At 42.1% G+C, this 22,323-nt stretch overlaps 1 pseudogene across 1 annotated transcript; it reads right to left on the reverse strand.

The window, feature by feature from the left end:
* Positions 1–3,012: 3,012 nt before the first annotated feature.
* Positions 3,013–15,421, reverse strand: LOC146507415 (uncharacterized; annotated as a pseudogene). Its single transcript, XR_014877145.1, has 7 exons — positions 14,447–15,421; positions 7,049–7,079; positions 4,502–4,645; positions 4,294–4,403; positions 4,141–4,215; positions 3,977–4,049; positions 3,013–3,887 (listed from the first exon to the last, which is right to left on the reverse strand). The product of XR_014877145.1 is annotated as an uncharacterized LOC146507415 (transcript).
* Between the last annotated feature and the right edge of the window lie 6,902 nt (positions 15,422–22,323).

A 22,323-nucleotide genomic window follows, 5' to 3' on the forward strand; every position in this document is an offset into this window, starting at 1 on the left:
ACTGACTGTAGTGTTACGGCGGCACACGCCTACAGAGACATAGTGTTTCCACGAAGTACACTGGCTTGTTGCTGCTTTACAGACATTTAGGACTCAGCTACATCTTTTTCTCTAGAAGACAAATAACCCAGAGGCAGCACGTGATAGTGCAGCTATGTCGTGGGTGTTGCAGTGCCCGCCTGCAGTGTTTGGTTGTTTGTGCATGAAAACTTCATCTTGCACTGAAAATGTAGGCAAAGCATTAAAACTCTGTAGTTTTACTAGTACTCTGAGTACTCTGAATATGGTCAGTTTCTGAATAGTCTTACCTGTGAATTTTAATAAAGAGATTCTAAAAACAAATGTATGTATGTATGTTTGTTTTATGGAAAATTATTAATTTGCATGTAACTGTCAAACATCTGTTAAAGTAGCTAAACATCTCTCTGTGTGATTTGTCTTTTGCCAAATATGATTTTAATATTCTCAACAACGAAACTGATAAAAGTTCACACAGGAAGAAGGCACAGTTAACCTCAGCCACCTTCACCCACCACTCCTTGCATCCTCGCTGTTACACCAGAGCATACCTCCAGTTCTCCAGGCTCTGTTGCACCCGTCCCCTCCTCTCACTACAGATCACAATGTCGTCTGCAAACATCACAGTCATAAAAACTGCTGCCTGACCTCATCTATCAGCCTGTCCATCACCACTGCAAACAAGAAGGGGCTCCCTGATTGATCCCTGATGTAATCCCACCCCCTTCTTGAACCTTTCTGTCACACCTACCCAGTGTTGAGAAGGTTACTTTTAAAATGTATTCCATTACAGATTACAGAATACATGCCCCAAAATGTATTCTGTAACGTATTCCGTTACATTACTCAATGAGAGTAACGTATTCTGAATACGTTGGATTACTTAATATATTATCATGCTGTTTACAACTACATGAATGTACTATTGCTGTGATTTATTACTGTTACTGAAGGTCCGCGGCTCCGGGCTGGTAGCCGAAAACTAGCTTTACTTTGTTGTCTGGGTCAACTTTGCTAGCAGAGACAGAGAGAGGCGTTGAAAGGCTGCTCCAACAGAACTTATTGTTTCGGAGGAAAACACGAACACGGTGTACAGTCGAGTCTTAATAGCTTACTTACAACTGGGCTGGTCAGGCTCTCTTCTTGGCTGCAGTGGTTATTATTATATTTACATGCTTCCAGCTCCCGTTTCTGCTCGATGACAACTCGTACTTTTCCTTTTTCTCCCTCCCTCGCTCACAGACACATAACGTGTATGGCAGTCCATTCTCCCTGCAGCACGGACTACACTGCCCATGATGCTACATTCTTTAGAGCTATACCTGTAGCATTCTGCCTGTTAGCTTAGCACAACAACAACAACAAAAAGGCCTCTCTCACCCAGGAAACACGCAGAGAGAGAGCGTAACCCATGGCAACCGTAACGCTGCCGCCTGGAACAACAGAACGTAGCTGTCAAACAAAACCCAAACAGGCCTGACCGCCACAATATGAAACAGGGAAGTACTGCGGTGTAATCCATTTATTTCAACAAAGTAACTGTATTCTAAATACCACCTTTTTAAACGGTAACTGTAACAGAATACAGTTACTCATATTTTGTATTTTAAATACGTAACGGCGGTACATGTATTCCGTTACTCCCCAACACTGCACCTACCGCACACCTCACCATTGCCTCACTGTTCTTATAAATCTCCTGCAGCACCCTCACATACTTTTCTGTTACTCCTCACTTCCTCATGCAGTACCACAGTTCCTCTCTTAGTACCCTGTCATATGCTTTTTCTAGAACCGTAGATGACATTTGATGATTGTACAATAATATCAAAACATACCCAGCTAGCAGAATCACAGACATGCCCAGTACAGTATAACAGTCTTGAGCTACCTCTTTGGTTTTAAGCGAGCCTTATTGGAAACACCTTCCGTTTTTAGCATGAAAATGATCCCCAAAACACTGTCAATGCACTAAAAGCATGTCTAGATAGAAAAACACACAATGTTACATTATCAGTCATGGATTAGGCCTCCCCAGAGCCTGGACCTCAACGAAGAAATATTTTAAGAAATTACAAGAAAACTTGGCAGAGGGAGTTCAGGCTGTGTTAAAGAACAACATTTGGTCTCACCAAATGTTGACTTTCAAGCTCTTCAGAACTGCACAAGCTCTGTTTTTGTCTTTTATACCGACTGCATTCCCACGCATGTTTGCACATATTTAAATAAACCGCTGCATCTGTTTGCCGCGCAGCATGGTGGTTAGCACTGTTGCCGCACAGCAAGAAGGTCCTGAGTTCAATTCCACCATCAGGTCGGGGTCTTTCTGTGTGGAGTTTGCATGTTCTCAGTGTGAATGGTTGTCTGGCCCTGTGTGTTGGCCCTGCGACAGACTGGCGACCTGTCCAGGGTGTACCCCGCCTCTCGCCCTATGACAGCTGGGATAGGCTCCTGCGACCCTGAAAAGGAGAAGCGGAAGCGAATGGATGGATGGATCTGTTTGCCGCGTTCCTAGCAAAATATAGGAAATCAGGGTTGGCTCGTGACTTTTGAATTCTGCTATATGAATGACGAATATTACAAGGAGGGCGGAGATTTGTCCTCAGGAAACGCAGCAACAGCAGTCTCACAATCCTTCTTAAAATGAATGCATTATAGAAAAACAAACAAAAGGTCCACACTGAAATAATCTGTTGTCATGTTTTCATTTCGATCGAAATATCAAACTAAAGACAGCAAGATATTTTCCTTGGCAACATCACCACAATAAAAGGGGCTCAAATGTAAACACCTTTTATTCTTCTACAGTTAACTTGGCGGCTATTTCGTTTACTTTGTTAGACAGGAATGCAAATGTGCATAATGAATGTAATAAATGTCTTTGGCATGCATAGAATTTTCTTTTGACAGCACTGACGTGTGGAGCGTTACCACAAATACAATCATTGAGACACCGACAGACAGTACATTTACAACGTTATCACATCCACTGTAAATACGCTTCACATACGTTATTTCTACTGTGTAATCCCAGACAGGGCGAGGTGTTTCTTAAAAGAGGAAAACAATCTTGACATTGGCAGGATAGTGTCAGTTTGGCTCCACGGATTTAAAAGCTGTGCATCTTGTTCTTCTATAAATATTTCATCTGCCCTTCATCCCAGACAAGTGAATAACATACATGAAAAGTATTTATATTCAGCAGCTCATTATCATCAGTCTACTGAACTGCATGTCACACAGTGGTGCATTTTATCAGACTTTAACCGGCACAGTGAAAAACCACAGATGGTCACACAGTTAGGATATCGCCACCACATGGTTTCCTCGGTGGAGCACCAAAGTCACACAAAGGTCGTTCTGGTTACAGTTTCTAATATAACACATACTGGGTGAATATATAGTGGAATTTTCAACAGTACAGTGACCTTTAACGTCTTTTCTACAAACATTCGGCCTCTCATTGTACATCAAAAGTGACATTTTGTGAGACGCGTAATTAGACCACGTAAAGACTAAGACACCAGCGATTTATCCACAGAGGAAGTTATTAGTGTTAATTAAAGTGCAAAAAACAAAAACAAAACCCAAACATAAATTAGGTAATCATCAGCTAGGCTACAGCGAATTCTGCCTCAGTTGAACTGGAGACTTTTCAGGAAGAACACTTATTGACTGAAAGCGTGAGGTGACGCCTTCACTCCGTAACATTCAAAGGAGTTTTATTTCCAGTGTCATTCAGAGTTGGATGGCTCAGAAGTTCTCAGTATGTCGTCTTGTTGTAGTTAGTCTAGTGTAGAGAAGGACGTAGCTTCACATTCAGGACCGATCGTTTTCATGATCTCAGCGAGACATCATCCGTACAAACTCTGAAAGGAGAGAAGAAAGAGCACGAAACTGCAGCTCAGCCACACTCTACGCTACGCCTTAAACGGGTTGTCTGAAAAGGACGTTTTACCTTCAAAGTCGACAAGTCCGTCCCCATTCAAGTCCACATCCCTTAGGATGTCTTCTACTTCCTTCAGACCAACCTGAAAAACCAAAACAAACCAGGACGGTAGCAGTGAGTAAAGCACAACAAAAAACATCTATTTCATTAAGCTGAGCTGAGCTGAACCTTACTTGTTGTCCCAACAGTTTTCTCATTGCGTCTCTGAGCTCCGACGTGCTTATGGCACCATCTCCATTAGTGTCGAACTGAAAACAACGAGCCGAGGTTCAGTATTGAAAACAGAAAAGTAGCTAATAAAACCACTCGAATCCAGACAGTCTCACCTCCCTAAATGCGTCTTTTAGCTCCTTTATTCCAATCATGTCCGCAGTTTCGGCGAGGAGTTTTGGGCCCATCAGCTCTACGAAATCCTCAAAATCAACATGACCTCCCACTTAAAAAAAGAGAGGATTTGGTACAAATTTCAAACCTCAAAAGACACAGAGGATATGGTTATATGTGTGATGTGTATAGATGACTGCTTGTCCTTACAGTTCATGTTGATCTGTTGGCTTAGTTCTATCAGCTCCATTTCAGTTGGCATGTATCCCATGGTCCTCATGCAGTTTCCGAGATCTTTGCAGCTGATGAAACCGTCCTTGTCTTTGTCAAACTCTTTGAAAGCATCTCGGAGCTCTGTTATAAAAATAGTAACAGAAATCGTATTAGTGATTGAATTATATTGATCCCTAGATGGTATATATAAAAGATGGCTGTAGCTGTACAAGTATAGAGCAAGTGGAAGGGCAAAATTGCCTTAATTATCCATTCTTACAAATGACCAGAACGGGGTGACTAAAATCCTAGTTTTGGGTCTCATTTATTACACCAGGATGTTCATTTAGTAAATTGTTGTCTCATTAGAAATTGCATTGCTAATAAATCAAAGTATGATGTGGCGTATCCTTGTTTTTGCTCAAAAACACCAGTCGCTCCTCACATATGGTTCAAAAAAGCAAAAAGTAATAATAGTCAAAATATTGAACTCAGAGCATCAAAATGAGTCCACAAACCAATGGTCGAAGAGACTGAGAGTAGCCATGTCCATAAAAACAGGAAATCAGTGCATGGGCTTCCAAAATCACTCAGATATCAGTATCTATGAATACAGTTCACCCTGCCATCCTCCGAATCAGGTTAACGTTCTGCCAAAACGAAGAAGAAGCATATGTGGATGTGCGTATGTTATCCTCCCATGACCTCATATTGTTTCTGTTTTTTCTTTTTCTTTTTTTTATTTTATCTTGTTGCATAAAAATGTTCCTAAACAAATAAAAACAAAAAACGAAGAAGACGCGAACATGATCCAGAACACGTCTCTCTACTTTTAGCTACAGCTCATTTACACTGAAAGTATGAGACAAATCAAAATTTATAATACTTTTTCGAAAACATGGATGCCATGGACCATCCAGCTTGTTATCAGCACCCAGTTTAAAAGCCTGCATCTCTAACGGTATGCAGGAGCCTATATTGCTGAACTGCAGAGCTCTTTCAGTGACAGACTGCTGCATCCTCGATGCATGAAGGAGCGTTTCCGCAGGTCCTTCCTCCCTGCAGCTGTCAGACTGTACAATCAGAACTGCTCCCAACAAACAGATGTTCACATCTGCGCTGTAACTGCAATAAGTTAATTAACCGATTCGCACTACAACCTGGTTTGCCTCTTACCTGTAGTTATTTTTATTTAATTTAATAACTGTACAGTACTCTCTGTTTATAGTAACCATTGTCCTTAATGTAAATATGTAAGAAAAATTGTGTATGTTTCTGTTCCGTGTCCTGTGTACTGTTTGTTTGTATATTTGTCTTTTTGGCTGCTGTTGCAACCAAATTTCCCCTTGTGGGACAATTAAAGGATTATTCTATTCTATTCTATTCTATTCTATTCTATTCTATTCTATTCTATATGTTTGCTAAAGCATATAGTTAGGGCTGGATCAGGTGACCCTGAATCCTCCCTTAGTTATGCTGCAATAGATGTAGGCTGCCGGGGGATTCCCATGATGCATTGAGTTTTTCCTTTTTCCTTTCCAGTCACCTTTCTCACTCACTATGTATTAACAGACCTCTCTGCATTGAATCATATCTGTTATTAACCTCTGTCTCTCTTCCACAGCATGTCTTTTATCCTGTCTTCCTTCTCTCACCCCAACCAATCACAGCAGATGGCCCCGCCCCTCCCTGAGCCTGGTTCTGCTGGAGGTTTCTTCCTGTTAAAAGGGAGTTTTTCCTTCCCACTGTCGCCAAAGTGCTGCTCATAGGGGGTCATATGATTGTTGGGTTTTTCTCTGTATCTATGAAGCGCCTTGAGGCGACTTTTGTTGTGATTTGGCGCTATATAAATAAAATTGAATTGAATTGAATTGAATTCTATTCTAGAATTTGCAACTTGCACACCTGGAAGCGCACTGTCAATGCTGAAAGGTATATATGAGTTTTAGATCAGCATATGGTCCAGGCATCGTCTGAATAGGATGACCTCACATATTTAAAAAATATCGGAAACATTGCGAAATGGAAAATATGACGAGGAAGAGCCAGGACTGTTTAGCAGCTAGAATCACATATCAGACAAGAATGGGACAACATTCCTTTCCCAAAGGTCCAGCAGCTGGTCTCCTCACTTCGCAGACATTTACAGAGTGTTGTTAAACGTAGAGGGGATGCGTTGATGTGTTGCTGCTATTAAATTTAAAATGAGTTCATATTTTTTCTTAAAACGATCCATTTCCTCAGTTTAAACATTCGACATGTTTTCTATGTTCTGTTGTGAATATAACATTTGTTTGTCAGATGTGCATTTTGTTTTTATTCACATTTTCGCACAGCAGACTGGGGTTGTAGCGTCTGTGCGTCGATCTGGACTCTAGCCCTTTCATTTGCACGTTGTTTCCATTTACAAATCCTGGGAGTAATTTTAGACTTATGTTATGAAGGATTTGAATAATTTCTTTCATCTTTTCACTCTCTGTTTCGTTTATGTTAATGGCCTCAGCAAAGAAAGAAAGTGACAGCATTAAGTAAAGGGAAACTTACCATCCATCTCTTCTGGCCTCAGCTCTCTGTCCTGTTGAGAAAAAACAGCACAAAATCAAAATTACAATCCGCGAAGAAAACATTCATCATCATCATCATCATCATATCAAATATTCTTCTGCATATGTGCTCTATGTAGACATACTGATGACAGTGCTGTGACTTGAGTGACGCCTGACTCTAAATCAGCAGCATTTTCCATAACAGTAAACTTCAGCTAAAGTAAAGATGTGAGAGCAGATTGGAAACGACCTCATGTCGCGATGACCAAACTTCTGGCATAAATAGGCCAATTCCTATAAAGCATAGCTGGGTTTCTATTTTTTTCCTGCTTGCTTACAGTGGCTTACAATAAGTGCAACCTTTAAAGGACAGAGAAAGAGGCAGACGTATCCCAGAGTCCTCAGGGGTTAACAGCAGGAGTCGTGTGAAGTCTAAACACAACACTGAGGGCTGACGTTGGGCCTGAAGGGAAAAAACTGACATAGAAAACAAAGAAGAAACATGAGCCCAGAGGACCAGCAAACCCAACATGAATGCACGTGCACTCCACGAGCAAAGCCTGTGTCAATCAGTCACTGCTAATACATCAACCATTATCGGTTATCCAATATACTTATGTTACGGAAAAAGCTGAACTTCTTTGCAGTGCAACACATCAGAGCAAAACGTTTCAAAGACGCTTGTTTGTTTTATGCAAATCATCGATCAGTCACCACGGTGCAGACAGGAAAATACACGAGCTGCGGATTTTGTGTTCTTACAGGAATAGGTTGACATTTAAGGCAATAAAAACTTTTTGCCTTTCTTGCCAAGAGATAAATTACAATGACATCATCCTCATGTCTGTGTGATAAATATGTTGACTCGGGGGGGGGGGGGGGGGGGAACAGCTAGCCTCAATCTGTCTGAAAGAACAAAATCCACCCATCACCCTCGAAAACTCACAAAGTAACACATCACACCCTTTTCTTTACAGTGTGTTGAAGTGCACTTGCTGCTCTAGCAATAGTATAGCAAATAACCTCCCTAAAAGTTATGTTTATTCCAGCTCTATATGTTTGTTGGACTCAGCTGGAGTGGTTGTGAATAATTCAGTTAAAGAAAAAAACCTTGTTTATCTCAGAAAGAGAGTTTTTACAGCAGTCTGAAGCCTGAGGTTTTAGCCACCACAAGGTTGTTTGTACCAGAGGTTGATCTGGGTAATTTAGAAACAGCTGATCTGCTGGGATTTTCCCCACACAACTGTGTTTTATGTGGTTCGCTTTATAGATACTGGTCTGAAAAAGAGAAAATATGCAGTAAGCAGTAGTTCTCTGGATGAAAACACCTTATTGATTACACAGGCCAGAGGAGAATCGCCAGACTGCTTCAAGCTGATAGGAAGGCGACAAAAACTCAAATAAAAACTTGTTACAACCAGAAGAGCATCTCTGAATGTAGAAGACCAGACTGGGGGCCACTCAGGTCAGCTTAGAACAGGAAACTGAGGGTCCCAAAACTGTGTAACAGTACTGGAAAAACCGTGCCTGACATGATGGGCCACAATTTCTTTCTTTCTTTTTCTTTCAAAGGTGTTTTTATTAGACAAAGGTTCCAATACAATGTATACAATAACACAAAATGCTTCAGAATATTCCAAAATTTCAATCTTGTTCCCACCCTAACCCTTAAAACAACAAATAATTGGCAGCCTGCTGCCCAAATAAACCAAAAAACAAACCAAAAAACAACAAACAGACTATGGGCCACGATTTCTGCTGTGAAAGATCAGAATTTGGCCTAAACAACATGGATGAAAGCATGGATCCATCCTACGTTGTATTAAAGGTTCAGGCTGGTGGTGTAACGGTGTAAGGAATTTGAATATATTAATGTATTTTTTGGCTCACTTTTGGGTCCTTTGGGACCAAATGAGCATATAATCACCACAGCCTACCTGAGTATTGCATAGGGATCGGTATCGAAAACCGGTTCTTGTTGAGAACCGGTTCCCACTGTTTCAATTCCTTGGAATCGTTTGCCATTTTTGCAAACGATTCCCTTATCGATTCCAGTCGCCCCGAATGACGTCACCACGTTGCGGAGCGTCGCTTACCTGGCAGGAAACATGGCGGCTCAAACGCTAAAAAGTTTGGTTATACTTTACGAGAACGGATGACAACAGGGCAACTTGCAATACTTGTAAAGTAGATATTTCATTTAAGGGAGGAAACACTACAAATATGCAAAAGCATTTGCTCACAAAACACGCGATAACCTTAAATGAATGTCGTGTTTTTAATTCCGCTCCGGACTCGTGAATCTCAACCCAGCAGCAGCGGTAACGTTTGCACGTCCTCTCCCGTTAATACGGCAGGTAAATAATCAACTAACAGTGCAGATTATGTTAGCGCGATCTGCCTTATTACAAACCTGCCATTACTGTGCATTTAGGTGACCATGATGAGAGAGACAGACAGAGTCTGGCTCAGATGCTGGCAGTTCTTGCTACAGTCTACCGGTAGCGTCTCCTTTCAGGCCAGGATAGACGAACGTCACCGAGCAGTGACTAAGTTTGTGGTAAAAGGCTTGCACCCATTTGCCACAGCAGATGCCCCCGATTTTCGGTAAGTGAATGTGTTTAATTGTAGGCAGGGACATTACTGGATATTCTTGTGTAATTGCTACAGAAGAATATTTATTTTATTATTTTACATTCACAATTTTTTTTCCTGGGGACCCTGTGACACCCCATTGAAGAGCCGTAGGTTGGATCTGTTAAGATCTCACTGTTGGGTTTGTAAGGCCATGTTACTCTTAAATTTCTATCTTGTTCAAAGAGAAGATATAAAACAAAGATCTAAGCTAATTGACCTTAGTGTTCTCCTTTTTTAAAAAAAATAATCGATAAGAGAATCGATAAAGAATCGAATCGTTAAACAGAATCGAAAATGGAATCTGAATCGTGAAAATCTTATCAATACCCATCCCTAGTTGTGCACGTTGTGCCCATCTTCTGATGATACCAAAAAGCTCAAATCATGTCAAACTGGTTTATTGAACATGAACATGAGTTTACTGTAGTCAGATAGCCTCCTCAGACACCAGATATCAATCCATAAGAGCACTATTAGGATGTGGAGAAACAGGAGACTCTCATCGCGGATGTGCGACTGACAAATCTTCAGCAACTGTGTGATGTTCTCATCTCAATATGGATCAAAATCTCTGACTTCCCCACACCTTGATGAATCTGTGCCATAAAGAATTAAATCGGTTCTGACTTAAAAGTGAGTCCAACTTGAACTAGCAATGTCTACACTACATATACACATTCTCCATCTATTTTCTTCTGCTCATCAAATTCAGAGTTGTCACAGGGGCTGAGGCTCATCCCAGGATACACTCTAACCCTGATGGATTGGCAGACTGCTGCAAGAATAACACATAGAGATAAACAACCAATTACATCTACAGTCACTTTAGAATCAACAATTAACTGAACCTCATTCGTGCTTTTGGACTGTGGGAGAAAGCTAGAGTACCTAGAGAAAACATACAAACTTCACAGAGAAAGGCTGGATTCAAACCCACAACCCTCTTTTTATGAGGTAACAGCACCAGCCACCGTGCCACCTCTATACACTATACTGCAAAAATGGAAAAGCATAATAGGTCCCCTTTAAAACCACAACATGCCCCCCCCCCCCCTTTAAATACTTTTTTATATGGATCGAGTAAACAAGCTGCAGCACGTTAATTAATAGAAGCTTAAGCGGTGCTGGGAGGCGTATGCTGTTATCTTTGGACAGGAGCAGGCTTGATGTTTGCCCTTCTTTTTAAATCTTGGCACTAAGCTAACTAATCCAGCTCCGGCTACACATGAACCTGACAAGCGGAGCAGTATGTCAGAATGCTGCTGTAATATTTTGTGCGCTCGCTGCACAAACATGCAGATTTTTGATGTTAAAGCGAGAACAAGAGAGACAGAGAAAAGGTGTGTCTGCATTGCTACAGCTGGTTAGCCACGCGTGACACATGTTTGGACTGTTGTTGGGTTACATGCATTGCATTTAATCTTTCCGACCTTCTTCTTCACCACACTTATAGCTGAAAATGATGTACAATAAAGTTGCAGCTTCTTTAATAATTGCAGAAATGACAGCTTCTCTGACAGGAAGGAATTTTTGTCCAGACTTACGTACAGCCTGCCTGCACTTTGCCATGCCTTTACTCAGGAAGACACAGGATTGTCCCAGTATGTTGCTCACGAGAACGCAGTTTTGTGTCACCGAAACAATGGAGTCCTGATAAGACCCAAGATACCCAGACTGGCCCATCTCCTCACAGGACAGCACCACTCTGACTCTCCGCTCAGCATCCTGGAGCATCTTTCCAGAGGGGTGCAGAGACACAGCAGAATGGGACAAAGATACAAGTTGAGAGGGGAATCGTGAGCTCACATGAGAAAACCTCCTGTATACTTTGAGGGATGACACAGCTGAGCTTTGCAGAGTAGAATAATACTATCTAAGAATTATATATCACTGCCTGTGTGTGTGTGTGTGTGTGTGTGGTGGGGTGCAAGTGTGTATGCAATAGAAACAATGTGGAAAATATGAAGACACGACTGAAAGGTAAATACATCAATAAACCAGCATGCTGCCAACTTTCCACTCATCGTTCATAACAGTTTACTCGCCACATTTTACCGACTGGCACCTCACACCTATACAGTGTCACTGGAACAGTAAACACACACACAGACGCAGAGAAAAGGCGAGTGAAAGCACCGGGGAAGAGGTTACACATATACTGATCACACACAGACATCGTGACGTCATGTCTTCTACAGGAAAGCAGTTGTGGATGGTAACAAAGATCCGCAAGTTTCTGAAACCATCAACCTGACTTGAGTTTAACAAACTATACTCCAGAGCAAGGTTACAAAGCAGTGCAGCGCACGCACATCTGCAGAATTAAACATCAAACTCTCTTCTTTTTTCTTTCTTTTGCTTTTTCTGTGTGTGTGTGTGTGTGTGGAGGGGGGGTGGGGGCTAAAATCATCTAATTAATAATTAGGTGCATGCTTCTTGCACTACCATGAGCATTTGCAATAAAATGACAGAAACAACTGCAGAAAACTATGCACCACCTATGCAGCAGTGCATCTGCTTCCAAGTTGCAAGTGCTACTGTAGCTAGTACAAGAGCTATGAAGGAAGCTGAGAAAGGCAGAGTGCAGCAGCGCGGGCTTACCGTTCTCAGAGGCCAGTCTAAGCAGTTTCCCATACCAAAGGAAAGAAGAGGCACCGAAAAGGACCATGAGGGCCGTCTCTCCGTTAAGCTTGCACTCTGGGTTCTGAGAGGAGTGTAAACTCTGGTTTCAACAAGACCCATGAAGCCCGGGCTTCTAACCTGTTCCTACAGCCGAATGAGAAACTGTGAAGGATGCTGTTCTGCACTGTGGACTGTAGCAAAAGCAAGACCAGCAATGATATGGAAAGAGTGAGAGAGAGTTGTGGGGGTAGGGGTAGAACATAAACGAGGGCGGGAAGTGGATGGACCAAAGAAGGAAACAGAATTATGCAAGGAAAAGGAGACGTGTGAGCAATATTTCACCTGACTTTCACACTAACCAGACTACTATAAACAGCACGGACGGCTCCAAACAGATTAACAGACCTCCAAACACGAGAATAAATGAGAGAAATGGCGTAAACTTTCCTGCAGCAAAACACAACAAAGCATTAACAGATGTAAAGCCGGCGAGTGCACCTTTACGTCATGGGTTGCATGCACTCTGGGAGGGCTTTGGAAAATCTGTAGCAGGCAAGTTTGGAGGAACATTCTGCGACGACCTATTTACAGCTTTGTTTTCCTCCTCGGATGAAGTCTCGCTCCAGAACAGTTTGTCAATGTCCAGCCTTCAGATTGCATTTGAATTCATTTATGGCCTTTTTATATTTTATGAATTTTGATTTTTTTTTCTTTCTCTGCCTTCCACACACCCACACACACACACACCCACACACCCACACATCATCCTTTGCCCTCTGCAGGCTAGAGGAAGGTCATGCTGACCTACAGCAGCCACATGGAAGAGACACATATTGAAAGACTGTGAGTGGCAGGAATACTGTCCACATGTAGCCATTGCAGTGAAATGTAAATCTACACGTGTAAGTGCTCATTTTCATGTGTGTTTCTCTTCTGTGCTGCTAAACATACATTTACAATCAGTGCAATGTAAATCCTGCTTACTTTGTATGTACCAGAGGCACCATGTGCATCGCTCAAACCATGCGTTACATCTCTGCCCATCATTGCGTCTGTAGCTGTCTCATCAAAGCCCCCTTTCGGGTCATGCTAATGTTTTCATAGAACTGCTCACAGACTGACTCACGGGTTATTTGTAGAAATGGCTTTTGTACTACAAAGCAATAGAAAATGTTTCTCTTGAAGCCACAAAGGTTGATCTCCAAGTTCCGGTGCTGAGCTTATTTTACGACCGAGATCGGCCTATTTTGGCAACGTATGGAAATCACTCCCTGATTCATAATCTGACTAAAACCCAAACACTATAAAAGCAGCAAATAAACTCTTGGCCTTTGTGGAAGAGAAAGAAGAGGAAAATGTCCTCAGTAAACATCATTACCTGGAGCTTAGTTCGGATTTTTCGGTGTAAAATGAAACCTGGCTGCTTTTATACATACCCCCCCCCCACCCCCCCCACACACACCAAAATGAGCAAAAGTGCAGCACTGATAAAAATCCAAGCACATTAGGCTGAACTCCTTTCTTCTGTATAAATAGATTTGTCGCCCAAAATAGAAGCCCCCTCGTCATCAGCAGGAACATCAATTTTATTTCCTTCAGTCACAAAACAGAAAACGCAGCAGTGTGCCTGACAGACTGATGCTGGAACATGAATGAGTCCCCCCCACCCCCCTTTTTTCCCTTTGAACAAATACACATTAACACATGTGAGATTTTCACCTCTCTGATGTTGGCCCATACAGGACTGAGCAAACCTGTAGGAGGACGAACTGTAAGATTATATAAGAAATGAGATGTTTGGATGAAGCTTTTTCTTGTACGTCCAGCAGTGTCGGTGTTTGCAGACAGCATCACAGGACTCAAGGGAAGCCACGTGTACACTTCACTGCTTCATATCTGTGTGCACCTCATGCATAAAAATATACTAACAACAAGGCGGCCTTCAGCAGAGAAGCCTCAGAAATCAATGCAGATATAGTCTTCTTTTAAAAAAGGTTTCTAGCAGGGTTAAAAAAAATCAATAATCATTTTCATACCGGTCACTGTCACAGCTTGTAAAATGACATTCACCCAGCTGTTGTGTTCTAACTGAGACCACACTACTGCTTTAACGCTCCCGTATATTTCAGGGCCTTACCTGCCCAAAGAGTGAATTGAGGATGGTGCGTAAATTAATATCTGATGCACAAGAAGCAGCGCTGGACCTCCCGAGAGCGACGAGAAGACCTGCTGGACAGCGGACCAGGGAGTAAGAGGACGGGGATGGACTGCTGACCTGACCGCCGCTGTTGGCCGCACGGGCCCCGTTGCGGTCCCTCGGCTCGCAGAGGGGAACCCTGTCGTCATTGCTGTCCGACAGAGAGGGCACCCTGGGGGCCGCGCGGGAGTGCGTGTGACAGCGACGGGGATGCTCCGGTTCGTCCGGCCCCGCTGCTGCCGGACGCTCCTCTCGGTTGTGCTTCCTGCGGTGGTGGTGACGGTGTTTTGATGTCCTGGAGCGCTCCCTCACACTTCGGCCTGCATCTCCGTTCGGCTCCGGCGGAGCGGAAACTTGGCTGTGAGGAGCATGTGACTTGCACTTGCCCCGAGTGGGCTGCATTATTACTACTGTCCTGGCTGCCGACGAGGGAGGGATGGCACAGGGGTCTCCGGGCACTGACGTCGCACTCGGCCGACCAGAAGGATTCCTCGGCTTGCTACTGCTGCTCAGAAGCGCGGCGGGACGCTGGTTGTGATGCTGATGGTGGTGCTGATGGTGGTGCTGACTTCTCTGGCTTCCTGCCGTGTGCTCTGGGAGGTGTGTCGGTCTCCTCGCGGCCGAAGACGATTTCAGTAAAGAGGTCGTGGAATCAGATTTTGGAAAGGGGGTGCTCATCGCGGCGAATCTGGTCCGGTCTCTGTGCGCGGGCTGCTCATCGACACCATTTGCCGTTTTCCTCTCCATTGTCGACACATATTCTCCCGCAGAGCCCGCTCGCTTCAAGTTGAGCTACCACCTGATTGCTGTGCGGCAGCGGTGCCGGAGCGCGCACAGACAGTGGAACAGAGGCTGCAGAGCGCGTCACCTTCTCATTGATGTGAATGTCTGTTTGTGTGACATCGGCGGTGATGTAGGTGAGGATGGTAGTATCCAAGACAACACGGTGCTCTAGTTTTCAGTGAGGAAATAACGGATACTAATCTGCTCCTTAAATTTTGAATTCAAAGACTCTAAAAATAATAACGTGAACCACAACAAGTGGAGAATAAATATCACAGGAGCTTTAATTAATGACAGAACTACGCATTTGGATAATATTTACCTAAAACTGCACCATCAGGGCGATGGCTAGAGCGGGTGTGGTTCAAATTTGTTTTTGGCCAGCATCCTCGAAAATTAATGTAATGGTCAAGGTGGTGGGAGGGGGGCGTCGGGATCTGGATCCCACCTCGTCCTAAACATAAAACTTTAAACCCTATAAAAAGTTATGTTGCTAATGTTTTATTAACGTAACCTGCCCAAACAATCAACAGAGGAAGAAGGAATAAAAGAAAGCATTATTATGCACCGTAAGCTCTTATGTAAAACAAAAGATTATTCCAGTTTTGAGAATTGAACTCCCCCGCACATGTCTCACAGTGGTTTGGCGCCGTTTTCTAACTCTTTTACTCTGAAAAGTTGAGTGTTAGACAAAGGAAGTGTGAGACCCTACACTGAAAAAAAGGCCATGTTGGATTTACTTGATTCAATAGTGGACATTTTGTTGCACACAAATGTTTTGCTTTGGCAGAAACTTAAACAACTGAGTTAAATCAACACAACTTTTTCATATTCAATAAACCTGTGAATTTTGTGTTTCTAAAACGCGATTGAAACATGTTCAGATGAAGTAAGTTGAGCTCTTGGAATATTTTAATCCTTCACAATTTTGTCATTTTATGTCAACACTATTCAATAACTTGTACCCCAATACTACTTGGTCACTTAAATACTACATGTTGTCTTCATATTACATAATGTTCAACAAAGTCTAGATCCTGGTTACCATAAAAAATTGAATGGATTTACAATGACTACCATCCTCTGGGTTGCAGGAGAGCTGGGAAATAACCCTGAAGTGATAGGTTACAAGGCAGGGTACACCCTGGACAGCTCACCAGTCTATCACATAGAAACAAACAACCATTTACACTTACATTCACGGATAATTTAGAATCATCAATTAACCCTAACTCTAATAGCTGCATGACTTTTAACTGTGGGAGGAAACCAGAATACCCAGAGAGAAACCACTGCAAACTAGCCAGAATGTGGATTTGAACCCAGGACCTTCTTACTGTGAAGCAACAGCACTCACCACCATGCCAACAATCTAGGAAACACAGGAAAGCTATGATTTCCTGTGTTTGATGCAGAATTCTTTGTTTTTATCCTTGACAGGTTAATCCACAATAAATAGCAATAGCATGCACGTGGTGTGTGTGTAGTTCTCTGCCTCTTATAACTCCACTGATTTTCCTGCAGTTTGAAATCTTGTGCGATCTTGTGAATTTCATGAGTTCAGCAACTAACCGCTCTTACTAGATTGTATCCTGTCATCTCAACAAGAACAAATTAAGTTTTGAATTCCATGCAAATCCTACATGATTAATTACGTTCATAGAAACATGAAATTATTGTGTTCAAATTACAAGGTAGACTTTTTAATGTAACAACCACCCAATTTACTTTTTTTGGTATACCAAAAAAGAGTGCGAGACTGAAATCCCGTGCAGTGTCGCGGGATTTAACATTGCTATATTATTGGCTTACTTCACTTGAACATGATACGAACAATTTAATCCACCCTCTCTGCATATCATGTAGTTTCTACACTATATAGTTACACCTAACTTTAAAGCATGAGGCAATTGTGTTAAATACACGCAAGATGCTTACGTAAATCCAAGAGCTGGCCAATCCCTTTTTTTCAGTGTACACTTTCTGCCACATAGACAGATAAACATATTTACACATGGATTTAGATTGTCTTCCTGTTGCGTCATTGTGACCACCAAAAGGAACTGATTGCAATAAAGTAGCATTTTTATAGCATTGTTCTAGAGTTACTGACCAATCACAGGAGTTGGGACTGCGAGCCAGATTTAACCTCACTGATACAATGTTATATACTAATAAACTTTAGGTGCTTTGTTTATCTCATTATGGGAAAAGCATGGACTGTGGGAGGAAGCAGATTACCCACAGGAAACTCATGGAGGAAGAACATGCAAACTTCACAGAGAGAGGCCTCAGCCAGGTCTCAAACCAGGAACTTCAGTGCAGTGAAGTGACAGTAGCTGGCAGGGGTTAGCACACTTTACTCACAGCAAGAAGGGAAGGTTCCTGGTTTGAATTATAAGATTTTTTGTATGTTTTTGCACTTACCTGCTTAATTATTGCATTTTTCTTTGACTCAGTGACATCAGTGCAGTGCATATATCTTTTATCCACTGATAATCCCTGTTTGTATACATGTTGCTTACATTTCAATAACTATATAATCTTAAAGGTGGTCTAACCTTCCACCAACACCACTATTACTGCACAGACTACTATGACAATGTTGTGCCTGTGAAGGGTGCAGCTTAGACAACCACTGTGTTTCCTGTTCTGTGGCATCAGGCCTGGAACAATCAGAGCTATAAAGCCCACGTATGGAAACACGAATGAAACTTTAGAGAGGTACTACAAATACAAACCACACTGATCTACCGTGCTGTGCAAAAGTCACTCATTTCGTTATATTTTGCCAGGAGAAGGGAAATAGGTGGAGTATTTAATTGAAACGTGTGCAAATATACATATAAATACAGTATATAAGGCAAAAATAGGATTTGTACAATTCTAACAAGCTTGAAAGTCAGTATTTGGCATGACCGCCTTTATTCGTTAACTCAGCCTGAACTCTCTTCTTGTCATGTCTTTAGGTGGTCTTCAAGAATAGCTCTCCAGGCTTCTTGTGTTATCTTTGGCATCTATCATCGATAAACAAAAATACATGGGAAATGGGAAAAAAATTGTGTTTTTGTGACAGACTGCTAGTAATAAAGTGCCTAAAGATAGAATTCCAAAGTGGCTGTTTGCTAAGCTGTCTGTTATCTACTTGAGTTATGTGCCTCTCTGGTCAGAAACAAGGACTGTACTGAAAATGAGTGAAAAAGCAGCCAATGTCCAAAGAAAAACTTTGAATGACCTTCAGAAAGACTGGACCACTTTAAAAATTACACGAAAGTTTGGCTGCTTAGAAACAAAATATAGACATGAGTAGGGATGGGTACCGGTGTCCGGTACTGACATAAACGGTAGTAGCCAGACCGAAAAGCAGCGCACATTTCGGTGCTTTTTTTCCTGAGCTGTGATACACTTTAGATTCTAGCCAATCATTTTACGTTTCCGAGGATAGTAGGCGGGTCCAGGTAACGTACGTTCTTTTAGAGCAGAGCTACAGATTAAAAATGCCCAAGGCGAAGCGGTCAAAGTCTGGCTGTACTTCACAGCAAAAGATGCAAACTCAGCAGCTGCAACAAGTGCTTAAGCTGATACTGTGATACTGTCAAAGGAGGTAACACCTCAAATCTGATGAAACACCTGGCGACGCATAGCGTTTTTTTTAAAAGCCAAGAAATGCGCCGTATTTGATAGCTTGCTGCGAGACCTCACACCGAGCACATCTACTGCAGGTGTGGTGCCTGTTATCGACCCGGAGTTAGCAACATCCCCAAAAACCGAAGAGGAGAGTCCTGGCCCCTAGCCTGCCAGTGTAGCAGAAATGATGAGGATGCAGCAGCAGCCGTTCTTCTCTGCGTGAGTAGCTTAATGTTGTTCGTGTGTAATTTACGTTGAGTAGGCTAACCACGTTATTACATTAATGTATGTAAGGTGAACTAGCAAACATCATCATAGCTACATGCAGCTGTCTTCTTGTTTGATGGCAGATACTCTCCCTTCACCCTGGACAAAAAGGCTAAAATGACCAAAGAACAAGTAGAAAACAGTTAAACATGAGGAGGTTTTTGGACAAAGTTTGTGTTTTTTTTCCATTGTTTAAGCTGCTTCCACCAAGAGTGATGCCATATATGCCCCCATAGCTGCAGAAAAGGCTAACATTGTTATCTTTTTACAAAAAAACAGCTGAACATGAGAGGTTTTGGATCAATTTTGTGTTCTCTATTCTTTAAGCACCGGTTTGAGCACCGTTTTAAGCACCGGCACCATTTCAAAAGTACCGGTTTGGCATCGGTATCGGATAAAACCTAAACGATACCCATCCCTAGACATGAGAGATGGTTCAAGACTTTTGGACAGCACTGTATAGGAGACACACAATTCTTTTTCATTTGACATTTTTGCATTGTGGCACAGTGTTTCTGACTTGACATCTTATACAAGTAACAAGTTTGAAAGGAAATAACTGTCATAAGCAGAAAACAGTGACAACATTGTTGCACTGGTATGCCTCCTTGTGCCAAAAAGTATAAAACTGCATCTAGATGACAACAGGGAACAAACTCTTGCTTTGTGTTGTGCAAGTAAAAAAACCATAAGACTTTATCCTTCACACAAGTTTTCTCTGCCTACCTCCGACTCCCATCTGTAACTCCTGCGTGCAAGTGAGAATTCAGACACCAGCTGGTTAAATAAGATACTCGACCCATTATTAAATGTACAGAAATACTGTTCAAAATTCACACAAGAAGGTGTCAAAGAACAAATCCTCAGTCCAAATGTAAACAAAACGGTTGCCCCATCATCATGTAGAAAGCTTCAGGAATGACAGTTTTCATTCTCTAAGATGGATTAACAGCGCTCATGATTCGAACCCGATCACTGACAGCTGAGCGTCAGCGTCATCCGATGCCGTCGACAGCTCGGAAATGATCACGCTTTGTAAACATTAGAACTGATGGTACCTTGAATTGCAGTGGACTAGTAAAGCTGCTGAAGACTCGTTTTCACTAGCTTTTTAGACTGTGCACATATATCCATCAAGTGCTGTTAAAGAGTTAAGACTGTGGCCTTGAGAATAGATACAGTGCTGCAAAATTACAGTGATTGAAAGAAAAGGGAAATATAAACCCATCACAGAACATCAGAGCTTTACTTTATAAACATTTTACAGAATATACTAATTTAATCTATCAAAATGACCTCATGGATGGCTCTTTGAAGTGGACAATGAAATGCAATCACTTTAGCAAGAAATCAGGACAACACAAAAGTTTGAAGCATCGAAGACAATCGTTTAAAAAAGAACAAACATCTGAGACCATTTCGATTTTTTTTTGCTTTTTGTGGTTTTTTGTTTGTTTGTTTTTTACCTCAACCTTATTTACAGAATACAAACCTCATATCAAATGCAACCAAATTACAAGAGTTTAGTAAATTTACCAAAAACACTTCATCTCCAGTGGTACGGCACGGGTCGACTCACACACTCGGATCTAAAAATGTGCTTGCCTAACCATGTCTCGTGAAGCGGGGGGGAGTTTCCAAAGAGGAGCACGACGGACTAGCACACCGGCAGGAGCTGGGACAGAGACATTAGCTGCGTCTGTAAACATTCACGTCATGATCGGCATTGGACCTCAGTTAGCAAACCACGCATGGATGTATCTGTTCGCCTTACTGCTGACAAGCAAAGACAACATTCCTCTGCAGCTGCTCTAACGCTGTTACAGCTCTATCCGCCATCCATTTCTATTCCCGTATCGCTGCCGGTTGGGTCGGGAATACTACAGAAATCCAACACGGCACCCAGCTCCAAATCAGATTTCCAGAAGGATCCTGCACTGCTTATTAAATCATTTTGTACAAATGGCTGAATGTGTCTTGATGTGCGTCTCACAACAGTTTGCACAGTACGCCAACAAACACCGGAGCCTTTTCTTCACCTTTACTCCATCACTAACCATGTGGCGGTTTCATATAAATTATTACAATCAATAACAATACGTTAACATTCAATAAAAAGGAAAAAGTGTGTCTTATATGTCACTATAAATGAAACCCTCTGACAGCTGAGCTGAATGATAAAACGCTGAATTATCAGCTTTTCAAGCAGAACTTCAATCTTTTCTGAAACAAACCCTTTATTAGATTCATCAGGTCGGATCCCCCTTTTGCTTTTCTTCGTAGCACAGATTCAACAAGGTGCTCTCAGAGCATTTGGTCCATATTGACATGATAGCATCACACTGTTGCTGCAGATTTGGCACGTCCATGACACTACTCTCTTGTTTCTCTACATCCCAGAGGGTTCTTTTGGATTGAGCTCTGGTGAATGTGGAGGTCATTTGACTACAGTGAACTAGAGTTTCTAAAATCCTCACACTAGCCTTTCTGGCACACAACAAACATGACACTTTCAATTTATTAAATCGCCTTTCTTTCCATTCTGAAGCTCAGTTTGAACACACAGAGGCTGCCTCGATTGTGTCCAGATGGGCGTAGTGGCTAATATGGGTTCATGAGCACATGAATAGGTGTACCTAATAAACTGGACAGTGAGTGTACACTACGCTATATATAAAAAACTGGTATTGCCAAAAAAACACAGTCAAAGGTTTAAGTAATGAGGCAAAGTTATGGGAAAGTAATCAGTTTAGGGCAGAGGTTCAGCATTCACACAGCTCTAAATGCTTTGCTCCCAAAAGTTTTTTGTACTATTTTGCTCGACTGACATCATCTCGACAAGGTTTTCCTTATTTGGTCACCTTAGGCACAGACAGAACTGTGACTCTTAAAATGGCTTGCTTCAAACAGACGGAGTGTAAATAAAGGATGTTGTTCAACAATGCCACTCTAGCGGCGTTACAGAAAAATATTATGAAGTTAAAAATGAGTTAACAGATGTTGTCACCATTTGCCTTTCTTAAGGCCTCGAAGGAAGCGAGGCGTCTTTAATTCATGCAGAATGACTTCACTTCTTTGGGAGATAACAGGTCAGACTGACTTATGGACCGACGTGTGCTGTGAAAGACTTGCGCGACAGA

This window comes from Neolamprologus multifasciatus, chromosome 12 (assembly GCF_963576455.1).
Source record: "Neolamprologus multifasciatus chromosome 12, fNeoMul1.2, whole genome shotgun sequence".
Taxonomy (NCBI): Eukaryota; Metazoa; Chordata; class Actinopteri; order Cichliformes; family Cichlidae; genus Neolamprologus; species Neolamprologus multifasciatus.